We start from the raw sequence: 13,926 nt of genomic DNA on the forward strand, positions 1-13,926 counted from the left end.
TAAAGGCATCACCCTCGTCAAGAACAATCAGGATTCAAATAAGAAGGGAAACTTCACCCTCTCTGCCACCTCTAGTAACACTGACAACCAAGATAGCAAGGACAACCATATAGTTCAAAAAAAGAAGTCTTCCAAGCAGAATAACAAACATATTCAGTCCAACTTTTAGCGGAAAGAAAAGATAAAACATGATGGTTGGGGTAACGATCGCAAGTTCACCCCTCTAGAGCAGTCACTCGATGAGATCCTTGAATATATGTTGACCAAGGAATTAGTAAAGCTCCCAAAAGCCACGGACCCTCTCACGATCATGGAAAGATTCATGAATCAGTTCTGCAAATTCCATCGGACAGTAGGTTACGACACCGACCACTGAATTGTCTTCAAGAACATTGTTCAAGACTGCATTGACAAGAATCTCCTTGTTGAAGATAAAGAAGACACCAGACAGGCATCCTGACCGAGTTTTTTCTCGATCATTCAAGGAACTGATAATGTCAATGCTTTTCCATTTCTCATTTTACTTTTTTCATTTTGAAGGGATGATGTAATCCCATTTTTTTTTCCTTGATTTGTCATTCTTCTTTCAATGCATCAATAAAACTATCAACTTCTCTCATAGTTGGCACCATCTTCTTTATATATTGTCACTCTTTTTCCTATTTTTGCAATATGTCTTTTTGCGAGGAGTGACTTCTTTTAGAGTGCCACCTGAATCAATCAAGAAGTCTGTTACCTTATTACACTTAGAGAGCGCTCGTCAAATACCAATTATTTATCCTTCTCTTCAATGTTTTATTCCCTAGTTACACTGGGGCATTTTTTTGAAAATTTGTCTTTATTTCCAAATGTCTTGTATGCAGGCATGATCAAACAAAATCTTTCACCATCTATTTGCATTTGTATGCATTCATTTACATCTATTTACATTCTTTTACATCCATCTTTATTAATTTGCATCAAATTTATTACCCATTCAGGATAAGGGACAAATCCTAAGACCCCAACAGTTGTCCAAGTCATCGTGAGGTTGAAGACTGAAAATCTCCCATCACAATCGATGGGTATCTTTTTCAAAAATCCAGTATTAATGTTGGTACCTTTTCAAAATCCAGTATTCGTGCTGGTACTTTTTCAAAATTCGGTGTTCATACTGGTACTTTTTCAAAATCCAGTGTTCGTGTTGGTACTTTTTCAAAATTTGATGCTCGTATGGGTACTTTTCCAAAATCCAGTGTTCATTCTGATACTCTTTCAAAATTCAGTGTTCGTGTTGGTACTTCTTTAAAACCCAGAGTTTGTGCTGGTACCCTTTTCAAAACTCAATGTTCATGCTGGTACCTTTTTCAAAACTCAGGGCTCGTAGTGGTACTTTTTCAAAACCTAGTGTTCATGCAGGTACCTTTTTCAAAACCCAGTGTTTGTGCTTGTACTTTTCCAAAATTCAGTGTTCATGCTGGTAATCTTTCAAAATTCTAGGGCTCGTATTGGTACCTTTTCAAAATTCAGTGTTCGTATTGGTGCTTTCTCAAAGCCCAATCCTCGTACTGATCCCTTTTTAAAAAAAAAAATTATTGTTATTCCAAGCGAACCTATGTTATTCTTAATTGAACCGATGTTGTTCCTAGTGATTCGATGTTCTTCCTATGAAACCAATATGAATCCTCTTTTGAACCATCCCTTATGATTCGATCTTTCACTAAGATCCTATCCTAAACAATCGTTATCAGACCTTCAGGTCACTCAAGTCTATCAATCAGACCTTTGGGTTAATCAATTTTTATCAATTAATTTTATCAATCGAATCTTTGGATCGCCCGTTTTATCGAATCGATCTTCAGGTCATCAAGTTTTATCAAGCAAACCTTCTTATTACCAATTCTATCAAAGTCAATCATTTTTCAACCTTCGGGTTGCATTCGCCAATCATGGTCATCCAAGATTTGACCTTTGTGTCGAACTCGTCTACCAATTGGCTCAAAATCGATTATCAATCTTTTCTCTTGTGAGAGACCCTTTCTTATAGGGGGAGTTCAAGGGAGCTCATTCTTTTCGCATACAATTTTTGTTGGTTGTTGAACTCTCTTTTAGGGAGAGTTTAAAGGGACTCATGTTTCGCGAACAGTTTGCAAGATAATTTTTTATTATCACACAAGGAACCCTATTTCTAGGGAGAGCTTCGACGAAAGCTCATTCTCCTTATGACCCCTCAATATTTTTTTTTTGTAAGACCATCCCGTCATCGAGGGCCCTTTTCCAGGGAGAGTGCGATGGACTCGCTTCTCTATGATATTTTTTTTTACCTTTGTTAGCGGCCACATTTTCATAAGAGAAGCTTAGAGATAGAGAGTTTTGACGAAAATTTTATTTCTTTTCGAAAGTTTGTTTTGCAAATACATCTTCTTCAGGGAAGAGAGAAGTACTTTTTTATTACCCTTTCAGGTAAGGGTCAAGCCTGAGTCTCTCCTTTATGAAAAGAAGAAGAGAATCTAGCCACAGATATGTCAATTGGATATTAATTGATTTCTTTCACCAAGGATTTCAAGAATCCTTTGCCAATTTGCTATCAAAAATAGTTGTTGATCTCAAAACTTTTATAGCACAAAGAATTACCTCAAATTATCTTCAGTATTTCCTCCAAAAGGACAAAGCTTTTGTGAAAGAATAAAATTCAAGCTTTTCTATTGGTCAATCAAAAGGATGAAGAAAAATACTCGATATGACTGGTAAAAAAAAAATTATAATATTGAAAAGTCATAAATGAACTGATATTGATCATAGTTATGGCACATTTCTAAAGACTATTCGTCTAGTAATAAGGCAGTGAAAATATTCTGGGTGATATAAAAGAATTCACTGAATCTCAATTTCAATATATTTCTCTAATCAATCGAGCTACAATCAACTATCTGCAAATGGGACCTCTCAATCATCGTCAAGTTGAAGACTGATGGATGAGTTAGACCCCCGGGGCCAAAGAAGACTCGGATCATCTCCATGTTGAAGGAGTATATGACGTGTCCTTCCAGAAAAAGTTTAAATCATCACCGAGTTGAAGGCTGATGCGATGAACCTGTCGTCAATCCCTAAAAGATATTTGATCACTGTTATCATAAAGAGATTTTCAATCCAATGAGGCCATATTATCAATTCAATTCTTGGAACTAAAGAAGACTCAAATCATCTCTGAGTTGAAGGAGTATGTAACGTGCCCATCCAGAGAAAATCAGAACATCGCTAAGATAAAGATTGATGTGATGAAATTCTTGCCCAATCCCAAGAGAGCTTATTTTTCATGTCTCAAAAGAGCATAAAAGATTATCAAGAGACTTTAATTAAAGAGACAATATCATTAATATGATTTTTTGGACCAAAGAAGACTCAGATCATCTCCAAGTTGAAGGAGCATGTGACGTGTCCTTTCAGAGAAAATTAGAACATTACCGAGTTGAAGGTTGATGTGATGAAATTCTCCCCAAACCCCAAGAAAATCTCATTCTCTATGTCTCAAAAGAGTGTAAAAAGATCATCATGGATTAAACTCCAGATATCAAACTACCAGAACTGCAAAAAATCCTCTTTATTTATGTGAAATTCTTTTATCAATAGCCTTTTCATCAATTGCTTTCATGATACTAAGAACAAATTCCTTTCTTTTCATATTAAGGAAATGGATAGCTTTGTTGACGAAACTCAACAGATAAATTTGATTTTGATTCTGGATTCTACAGAGTGAGCCCGGTTGGAGGTCATACTCTAAGTAGAAGAGGAAATATTTTTCAAACAAATGTGCTTACATTTCAATTATGTTGAATCAACTGTAACTTTTATCTTATTGGCAATATTTTCAAGCTATCCTGATATGAAGCAAAAGCTCGATGTCCATCTTGATACATTCTGGCATCACCTTATGCCTCCATGAAAGAGTAGCCTTATTCGTCTTTCACGTTGTTGAAAGATTCACGTCACTTTTCACTGAAATGATAGCCTTATTCGTCTTTCACATTGTTAAAAGATTCGCCTCACTTTTCTCTGAACGGATATCCTTATTCGTCTTTCGCATTGTTGAAAGATTCGCCTCGCTTTTCTCTGAAAGGATAGCCTTATTCGTCTTTCGTATTGTTGAATGATTTGCCTCACTTTTCTTCAAAAAGATAGCTTTATTCATCTTTCACGTTGTTCAAAGATTCACTTCACTTTTTTTCGAAAGGATAGCCTTATTCGTCCTTCGCATTGCTGAAAGATTCGCCTCACTTTTCTCTGAAAGGATGGCCTTATTCATCTTTCGCGTTATTGAAAGATTCGCCTCACTTTTCTCCGAAAGGATAGCCTTATTCGTCTTTTGCATTGTTAAAAGATTTGCCTCACTTTTCTCTGAAAGGATAGCCTTTTTCGTCTTCCATGTTGTTGAAAGATTCGCCTCACTTTTCTTCGAAAAGATAGCCTTATTCATATTTCGCGTTATTGAAAGATTCACTTCACTTTTCTCTGAAAGGATAGCCTCTGGCGTCCTTCACGTTGTCGAAAGAATGGCCTCACATTGTCTTATTTGCCTTTCGCATTATCGAACGAATTGCCTTGTTCCTCTTCAAAAGAGTCGCCCCATTCGTCTTTCGCATTGTTGAAAGAATCACCCTTGCCCCTCCTTGAGAGAGTTGCTTTATTCGTCTTTTGCACTAAAAAAATTTACCTTATATTTCTTCGAAAGAATTGCCTTATTCATCTACCAAGTTGCCTCCTGCAATCTCATTTTCCTTACCTTTTGCAAACCCCTCATGAATCTATTGTGCAAAATTCGAAGGTTCCATTATGGTTTCTCCTTTTGAGAATTTCATCTTTTCTCGTTCAGGTCAAGGGTCAAGCTTGAGCCTCGTTCTTCCATGACATATTTTTTGGCCCATCCAGGTTAAGGGCTAAGCCTGAACCTCATTCCGATGAGGTGAATTTTCTTCTCCATTCTCCATCCCATATCTACCATTATCACTAAGCTAATTCTTTTATACCTACTTTGATTCTTTTAACTGAGGCATTTTTATAGCCTAAATTTGGCATGTTTTTCTTTGACACTAAGCTCGGCTTTAAACCAGCTTAGTAGCAAAGAGGGGCATATGTAAACACCCCAAATTTTCAACCTTCGCTCATAAACTCTTTCCTCTTGCCACTAGGACCCACTCTCTGCAGCCTTCAGGAAACCAGCTGGTCGATATCTGAGTCAGGGCTATTCATAGCCCAAATTTTATAATAAATTTCAATACTTCATCCTACAATTAAGATTTAATTCTCATTTTGGCTCAATCTCAATTATTAGTTCTCATCCTCAGATGAGAATTTCCAATCCTTTGTGTCTGCCAGGGGTTCGAGATTCCAAGTCCTTCATCCAGAGTTTACATTTCATGTGTCATTGCATATCACTCCATGCATTTAGCATATCATTTCATGGCATTGCACGCCATTGCATGGCATTTTTGAAATCCAACACTCCAGTTTTTCAATATATTTAATCCAAATTCGATTTTAACACTTTTCTTTCAAAATCAATTCTAAATACCTGGGTTTTAAATCGACATTTTGCCATTAGTTAACCCCCAGAATCTTATATTCTTTTATTTCAAAATATTTTCTTTACAAAACGATCTAGATTCATTTTAAAATCAATTTTTAACTGATCTCAGTTCTCAAATGAGACACATCTAGGTGGTGTCGCTTCTCGATTCCTTCATTCTTCAAATTTCTCAAATTTTCAGAGTCTTAGTCGAATCAAGACTCTATCTTTTTATTTTTTAAACCTTTCTCAAAATTCTAGTTTGATTTTAAACCAAAAGTAGTCTTATCTCTTGTCTATTCATGTCATTTTGGCCAAAATCTTAGAGTTTCAATCAGATTATGACTCTTTTTCAGAGTTTCAATGGGATCATGACTCTACTTTTCACTTCTATTTTTATCTCTATTTGAAAAAAACTTTCAAAACCTTTCATTTTGGCCAAAATTTTAGAGTTTAAGTTGGACTAGGACTTTGTCCTAGAGTCCTAATCGAATCAGGACTCTATCCTGATTTCATTTTTTTTATTTCATTTTCACTTGTTTTTAAAAGTTCTTTTTAAAATCTCGTCATTTGCTTCTCAGAAGACCAAAAATTCTCAGAGTTCTAGTCGAATTATGACTCTTCATCAGAGTCCTAGTCAGATGAGAACTCTGAATCTAACTTCAATTTCTATCTTATTTTCACCTGTTTCCTAAAACGGTCTCATTTATTTTTTAGAAAACCTTAAATTTTAAGAGTTTTAGTCAAATTAGAACTTTGTCTTAGAGTCTCAATTTGATCAAGACTTTAATTTTGATTTCAGTTTTCACATTGTTTTCACATGTTTTTGCAAAAAAGCTTTTAAAACCTTCTTGTTTGTTCAAAATTCTGAGAGTTTTAGTCGAATTAGGACTCTGTCCCAGAGTCTCAGTTAGATCAGGACTCTAATTTTGATATCAGTTCTCATCTTGTTCTCACATGTTTTCGTGAAAAGCTCTTAAAGTCTTCTTTTCTGTTTTCAGAAAAATCAAAATTCTAAGAGTTTTAGTCGAATTAGGACTCTATCTCAGAGTCCTGATCGGATCAGGACTCTTTTCTAATTTCTGTTTTAACTCCCATTTTCACTTGTTTTAAAACCTTTTTGCCTGTTTTTCAAAAAAAAATCCAAAATTGTTGAGTTTTAGTCAACTTAGGACTCTATTTCAAGAGTTTTAGTTGAATTGGGACTCTGACCCTAAATTGTTTTTCAGCCTATTTTATCAAATTATGAGAAAACCTTTTAAAATTCCTTTATTTATCTTTCAAAAATGCCAGATTTTCAGAGTTTCACTCGAATCAGGATTTTTTCCTGGAGTCCTAGTCGGATTAGGACTCTAACTTTTTACGATTTCAATCTTTTATTTTCATTATTACTCATTTTAAAAAAACCTTGTTTCTCAACCTTTGTTTTAATCTTTTCAAAATCCAATTTTATTATCTTTCTTTCAACGAAGCCCACTCTGCAGGGGTGCAAAACCTTAATTTTCATTTTATTTCATTTTACATCTTTCATATTTCAAAAATATAAAAAATATTAGTTAGTTTAGATGTCCTTTCAAAGTTTTTTGAGAAAAATCATTATAACCCCTTTGTTTTTAGAGTTTCAAAATCATTTTCTGAAAAACCAAGTGGGGCCCATTTAAGTGGCGCCACATCTGAAGGATTTTGGTCAGTTTAGAATTAGTTAATGTCCTAATTAGGTTAAGAGTTTTGAAAAATTCCAAATTGATTTTAAAAATTTTGTTTTACTTTAGTGTTTTTAAACCTCATTTTTAACTTTTAAATTAAAAGATTTAAAAACTAAATGTGGGCCCCATGGATGGCGCCACATTTGAGGGAGTTTTATGGTCTAGTTAGGAGTCAATTAAGCTAATTAGGTTAGTGTCCCACCTAGGTTAGAACTCTACCCAAAATCGCCCCCCTTAGTTTTTTTAGATAAAATTTCAAAAAGTCAAACTAATCCTAATTAAGGCTAATTAATGCCTATAAAAGGGGCCAAAAGGGGGGGTCCACCCCTATGCTTTCTCTCTCCATTTCTTGATGCTTCTCTCTCCTCCCAGCATCCTCTCCTTCCTCCATTGGAGCAGCAACCCCCAAGGTAAATTTTCTCTGCCTTATTTCATTAATTTTATTAATTTTTTATGTTTTTTTTATGGTTTTCACCATTGCCGCCCCTTGCATATAGATTTCAAGCTTGTTCTTCATTCAAGAATCATAAAAACAATTCAAGAAAGCGATCTAAGGTGGTATATAGACGTTTTTTATGATTTCAATCCGTTGAAATCATTGAAAATGATGTTTTTATGTTCAAGCTAATAAAAGATGAGATTCGCCTGTTAAATGGGTCGAATCTCTCTTTTCAAAAGCAAAATCAAATTCTAACCGTGTATTCCTTGGTTTTTTTGTTTTTTTATCATATTAATATTTATTTTACTCATTCAAGTATCAAATCCAAATCCGTGATATTATTTGCTCATTTTTCTTATTATTTTTCATGTTTGGATTAGGGTTTTTCAAGTTTTATCGATAATATGCAATCCTCGGTCCCGGGCATGCGAGAACCATATTATTTCATGTATGTTTTTTTGTTAAAAAAATCTGGTTTTTTTAAGGTTAGACCATGAGCATGTCAGTGATTTCCTCTAAAAAAATTGGATTATTTTTTGTTCTGGAACTCTGTCAAAAAATAGAAAACCGAACCTTGTTTTTTAAACCGTGAAATCGCTATGTGGATTCATGAACGACTTGTAGAGGCGGTATCTCCCTCATCGAAGATCCGATCGATGATCCATAAGTTATAGTGTCTTCGTTATCAATGATTCATAACTTTTTAGATTTTTATGCGTCTGTTTTCTATTTTTCCTGTGAGAAAGTAGAATCAGTTTTACAGAGCTTGTTATGCATTGTCTAAACCCTAGATCAATTTGTATCAATCGTATCTCCCTCACCAAAGATCTGATCGATGATCCGTAAAAGGAAAAATCTTTCTCTATGTATCCACTATCATCTGCTAAAATTTTATAATTTTTTATCATGATTTGTTATATTTTCCTATACTCAAAATTGGATGTATTTATTTCAACTTGTTATATATTCATCAGAATCAAGCGTATATTGCCAGAATGATATCTCCCTAAGTGAAGATGATTTTTTTGATATCTAAAATAAGAAATCTTTGTCTTTCTGTCTAGTATCTCTCTATAAATTTTTATGAATTTCCATTGTGATTTGATACCTGATTCGAGCCTGAAACTGTGACAGGTATGTGCCCGCAGGCAAAATTGCATATTTTAGGGTTTTATTTAATTTTTATATTAAAATAATATCAAAATTATATTTCTTTAAATGTAGTTTAATTTTACGGTTATCATAACTATTCATGTTAATTTTTATAGATTTTTGAATTCATTTGATATATTATTTAATTAAATCATGAAAACAGGATGCCCGTAGAGTCCCGGTTCGAGTAAAACACTGGAAAAAATCACTATTTTGATGATATTTTAGTTTTTTTATAAAAAAAAATTATGTTTTTAATTTTTATCATGTTTATAATCTTGTTGGGTGCTTCACACCCGATTTAGTGTTTATTTGAATCCATTTGAGCCCTAAATCCAAAGTTTTACAAAAATCTTTTTTGAAAACCCTAATTTCAAGGCCATAGTCTTGTTTTTAGGGGTAATTTTGTTATTTTCCTTCAAATTACAAATTTCAAAGTTGTTTATCTTTATTATTTATTTAATTTTACATCAGCTTTTATTATATTTATCTCAAGAAAATATGAAAAAAGGCTTATATCTAGATAAATCCAGTAATATTCAAATATTATTGAATAAATCCAGAAAAGCTGATATATCTTCACTAACAAGTTTTTTAGTTTTGCAGGAACATTCAAGAGTGTATTTTATTTTATTTTATTTTCCCTTTTTATATAAATTATAATTATAAACATTGGAATAAGAATTTACTTTTCCTACTTAGAATAGGATTGCATTGCATATAGTTTTATTTTTCAATAATGTTAATGTGTGATGGATGATGATTCATGCATATTCGAAATCACCATGGTCAACACAAATGGCACGTGCACTAGCTTCTAAGAAGTTGATAAACTCGATGGGTTTCGTATTTGTGGTCATAGTCAGAATACGAACGAAACCCAGATTTATCATCTTTTTCTAAGCCACAAATGCCCTACACTCTTAGGCATTTTCAGAAATCATTGCATATTTCAAAGTTTTTTCAAATATTTACCCCTTTTAGAATCAAATGAGATATTATTCAATGCATATTCATGGTCATAGTCAGGGATATGTGGCAAATATATTTCATCTAAATTCTATAAGGCACAAAAATTCTTTTTCTCAAAGATTTTTCTCAATTTTTTTTCAGAAAATATCTTTTACAAGATTGCATTCATGCATCACTTAGGTTTAGAATGCATCATGAAAAGGGTTTCACAAGGCTACATGGCCCTCCTTTTGATCAAATCAAAAATTCAATCCTAAAAAATTGATTTATCAAAGTTATCCTGAATTTTCTTCAAAAAGTAATTTTCTCAAAGCATCAAGGTTTCCCTTTATTAAAAATGATTTTCAAAGATTCTCCAAGTATTTTTCTAAGTTCAATTCATGGTTTTCTAAATTCCAATTTCGAAGTTCAAGTTCAAGAGGAATTAACTTCCTCAAAACCATTTGAGTTTTTCTCAGAAATTGATTTTCTAAAAAAAACTCAAGATTTCTTCATAAATCGATTTTCCTTTTCTTCAGAAATGTTTTCTCAACATGATTCATTATTTTTCAAGATGTCTTCATTTACAAATATTTCCAAGTATTTTTCAATATTTGAAGCATACATCATGTTTGATTCTTCGTGCATTTAGGAATAGAACATCGATATAGACAAGTGGAGCAAAGCAAAACACTAGATTGATCCTTGGTTTGATTACCCCTGGTTATGGAGCCAGGAATGGTTGAACCTCGTACCAACAGGCGAGTCCCATTCTTCAGAATTATCCTACATTTTAAAACGGATGTGAGTTATTTTAAAAAACTTTTGTAAAGGTCAGTTTGACTTACAAAAATAAAATTTTGCAATGATAACACCCTCCAACAATGTCGTAGACTGTGGCAGTAAATAAATTTTTTTTATTATTAATAGCCCCTAATGCCACCGGTCAAAGAGGGAAAAACAGAATTTGATGAGATTTCATCGACTCAACAAAATATATAATGGCAAAATCAAATATTTCAACAACTTAACAAGAAAAAAAGGCTCTGATACCAATTGTTGGAATTTGATTTAGAAAAAATAACTTTATTCGTCCCTAAATTTATTCATGCTAAATCATTGAAAAGATAAAAAATAAATAAAGAATAACGTGAAAGCATACCCGAATCCATCGTTGCACCAGTAGATCTGGATGAGGTTAGATCTTCAAAAACCTCTATAGGTGGCATTTCCTTTTTCTCTATACCTAATGAGAGAGCGATAATTTTTTTCTTGATGGGGAGGGAAAAGAGAGCAGTTACTATATATGGTTTTGGGGACCATAACCTAATTGTAATCACCATATAATCTTTTTTCTAATTTAGCCCATCATAAAATCAAAAATTGACATATGAGGACACATATAAGATATCTACACATTATTATAACCCTACTTTATAAGATGTCATATGGGTCAACTGTATAAGATCACATTAAATGAGCTTTCACCTTAGACAGTTTATAATGAGTGATTAATTACATATGTAGACCCATATGAAATATCTAACAATTCAGGCTCATACTTAGCGCCTCTCAGATGTCGTCGGTAAATGTCCACCCCTGCTCTGATGACTGGTTGTCGTTGAAGATGTCGATGTCCTTCTTCTTCCTCTATGTAGTGCCACCCTTTCCCCCTTTCATTTTCCTCTCCTCTACTTGCAACGGTCATTCGTGAACCAACCAACCATCACGAAGGTGGTGAAGATGCTTTCCAGTTGCAGCATCGACAAGATGGATGACTCAGATCTTACGAAGGTGCAAGTTTAGGCATCCAAGATGCTAGAGCTGGTGAAATCCGAGAGCGAGTCGAGGGCCACTAGGTTCCAATGTTGTTGTCGTAGGAACTTTTGTGCATCCCACTAGCACCCAAAATGACACCTTCTAGTTCCTCCCTGTCGTCTATCTCCACCGATTGTGGTGCCTCCTTATCTGCGATGTCCCCAGACGGAGACGTGGTCGATGGAGGGTTGGGCTCTCCGTTGCCTAGCCAGCTTGTAAGACCCGTAAATTTTTGGAGAAAATTTAATACATGATAAAAGTTTTAGTATATGTTTATATTACTTCTTAGAATAAATTTATACAACCATATTAATCGAGTCTCTAAATTTTTACTTAAACGCATAAACCTATTGCATTTCAGACATTTTTAATAAGAATTGAGTTTTAAGAAATGATTTTGCCTTTGCGCGAATCTAAAAAGTTTCTTTCAAAGAAAACAAGACCTATTTGAAATTTTAATAAAATAGAAAGGAGGTTTTTTATTTTTGAGATTGGCATAGGGCCAACGTCACTATTTTTGGGTAAGGGCGCACTCTAGAGTGCAGCCCATGCCTAGTTCTTGAAAAGACTTCAACATATATATATATATATATATATATATATATATATATATATAACATAGAGAAGGGCATGCGTGAATAGTGCATGAATAGTAAAAGAGAGGTTATTTTCAAATATGCCATCACCTAGAAGGGTGTGTCACTTGACCCTAACCGTCCATCTCACTTCTACCCTAACCCTAGCCTATTTAAAGTATTGAGAAGAGGAAGAGAGAGAAATACCAGTCTCTCTCTCTCTCACACACACACACACACCCAACAACCGTACCTCCCTCACTCTTCTCCTTCGCGTCCAACCTCTCCATTTTTTTGTTGACGTGTAGGGTTGGGTACCACTCGGGATTCCCCTCTACACACCTAAGCAAGAGGAGATTCAAGTTCGGAGGGTGTAGTTCTTGTTTCGGAAAAATCACATGGTGAGAGTTTTCCCTAACCTAAGCCCTTGAAAATATGTGTTTTCTAGCATGATGTCATGCTCCCGAATGCATTCTATGCATGCATGGGAGCTGGGCTGATTAGAAACCCTCAATGGCATTTAGATTAATCCACTATGCATGTCTACACACGCACTCTGTTAGATGAAAAGTATCTTCCCATGTGTTTTTCCATTTTTTTTCTTTCTTTTCCTTTATGTCTTTTTAAATGGCACACATTGTCATGTTTGGCCTCACGCATGAGGGGACCGACGAACATGGGTGTGGCTAGATGCCTTTGGTTAACTCCTTGCGGCGTTGTGTGCAAGGAGCGTCGTTTCCAACACCCTTTGTTGCATGGTACTGCCCCACGTCTCTTCCTTGACATTTTTGCCTCATACCACCATCATGCGATCGTGTTTCTTTTCTTTTTCTTTTTTTTATTATTGATTTATGCGTGTGGGTGTCACATGTTTTGAGGACGTTAAATAATGAGACGGGTCATCATTGGGAATGATTATTCAACGTCATGACCTCGTTGTCCAACCCTTCCTCCTTCGTAGCATTGTTTTCAAGCCAGCCACTCGCCTTCACGCGGGTTACCCCATGACTTGGAATGTCCAGGCTACCATGTGTCAGACGTTCTGTTTTCTTTCACTAAGGGGTTCGCCTAAGTGCAAGAACCGGCGGGTCCAAACCTGTGTGTCAGTTCGAATCAGATCCTGAGACTCGTGGCGTTGTTATAATAGTACTCCTGTGTCTATATGTTTCGCCTTGCTACCCCACCCTGCAGGAGCGGCAGCCGGTGACTAGCCGTCGGATTTTGTTTTGAGCAGCAAGTGTTTTTTTTGGACCGATTAGTCCCAGCACCGCAGAACCCGAATCTCGCGATTGTTGCAGTATGGCAGCTAGGCTGCTGATAAAATCCTTGTGAAATCTTTCTGTTTTCTGAACCCACTAGAGCGGTCCAGACCTCAACTCTATTATTGTCTTGTTGGGCCTCGCAAATCAGACCCTAAACGGATAGTTTTGGGCAAGTATGCGCTGCCCTGCAAAAACATATTGAAGTATGAAATTTTCCAAAATTCGAGCATGTAAATAAAATGTTTTCCCAACTTACTCTTCATACGATACGATGGTCCTTACATTAAGGGTGAAACACGCGTAAAAATGTGATACCCTACTTGTTGCATTTTTGGCCTTACGACCTGTCACCCCGGACCTGATTAGGCGCCATATACCTGGTTTAATTTTCTGTCTTGAGCTAAACCCGTGCAGCAGGTTCATCTTATGTTATGGCAGAATCACGGGCTTGATTGCAGCCCCGGTAGTCACATTGTTTGGT

This window comes from Nuphar pumila, chromosome 6, assembly GCF_984573655.1.
Source record: "Nuphar pumila chromosome 6, dmNupPumi1.hap1.1, whole genome shotgun sequence".
In the NCBI taxonomy this organism is placed as follows: domain Eukaryota; kingdom Viridiplantae; phylum Streptophyta; class Magnoliopsida; order Nymphaeales; family Nymphaeaceae; genus Nuphar; species Nuphar pumila.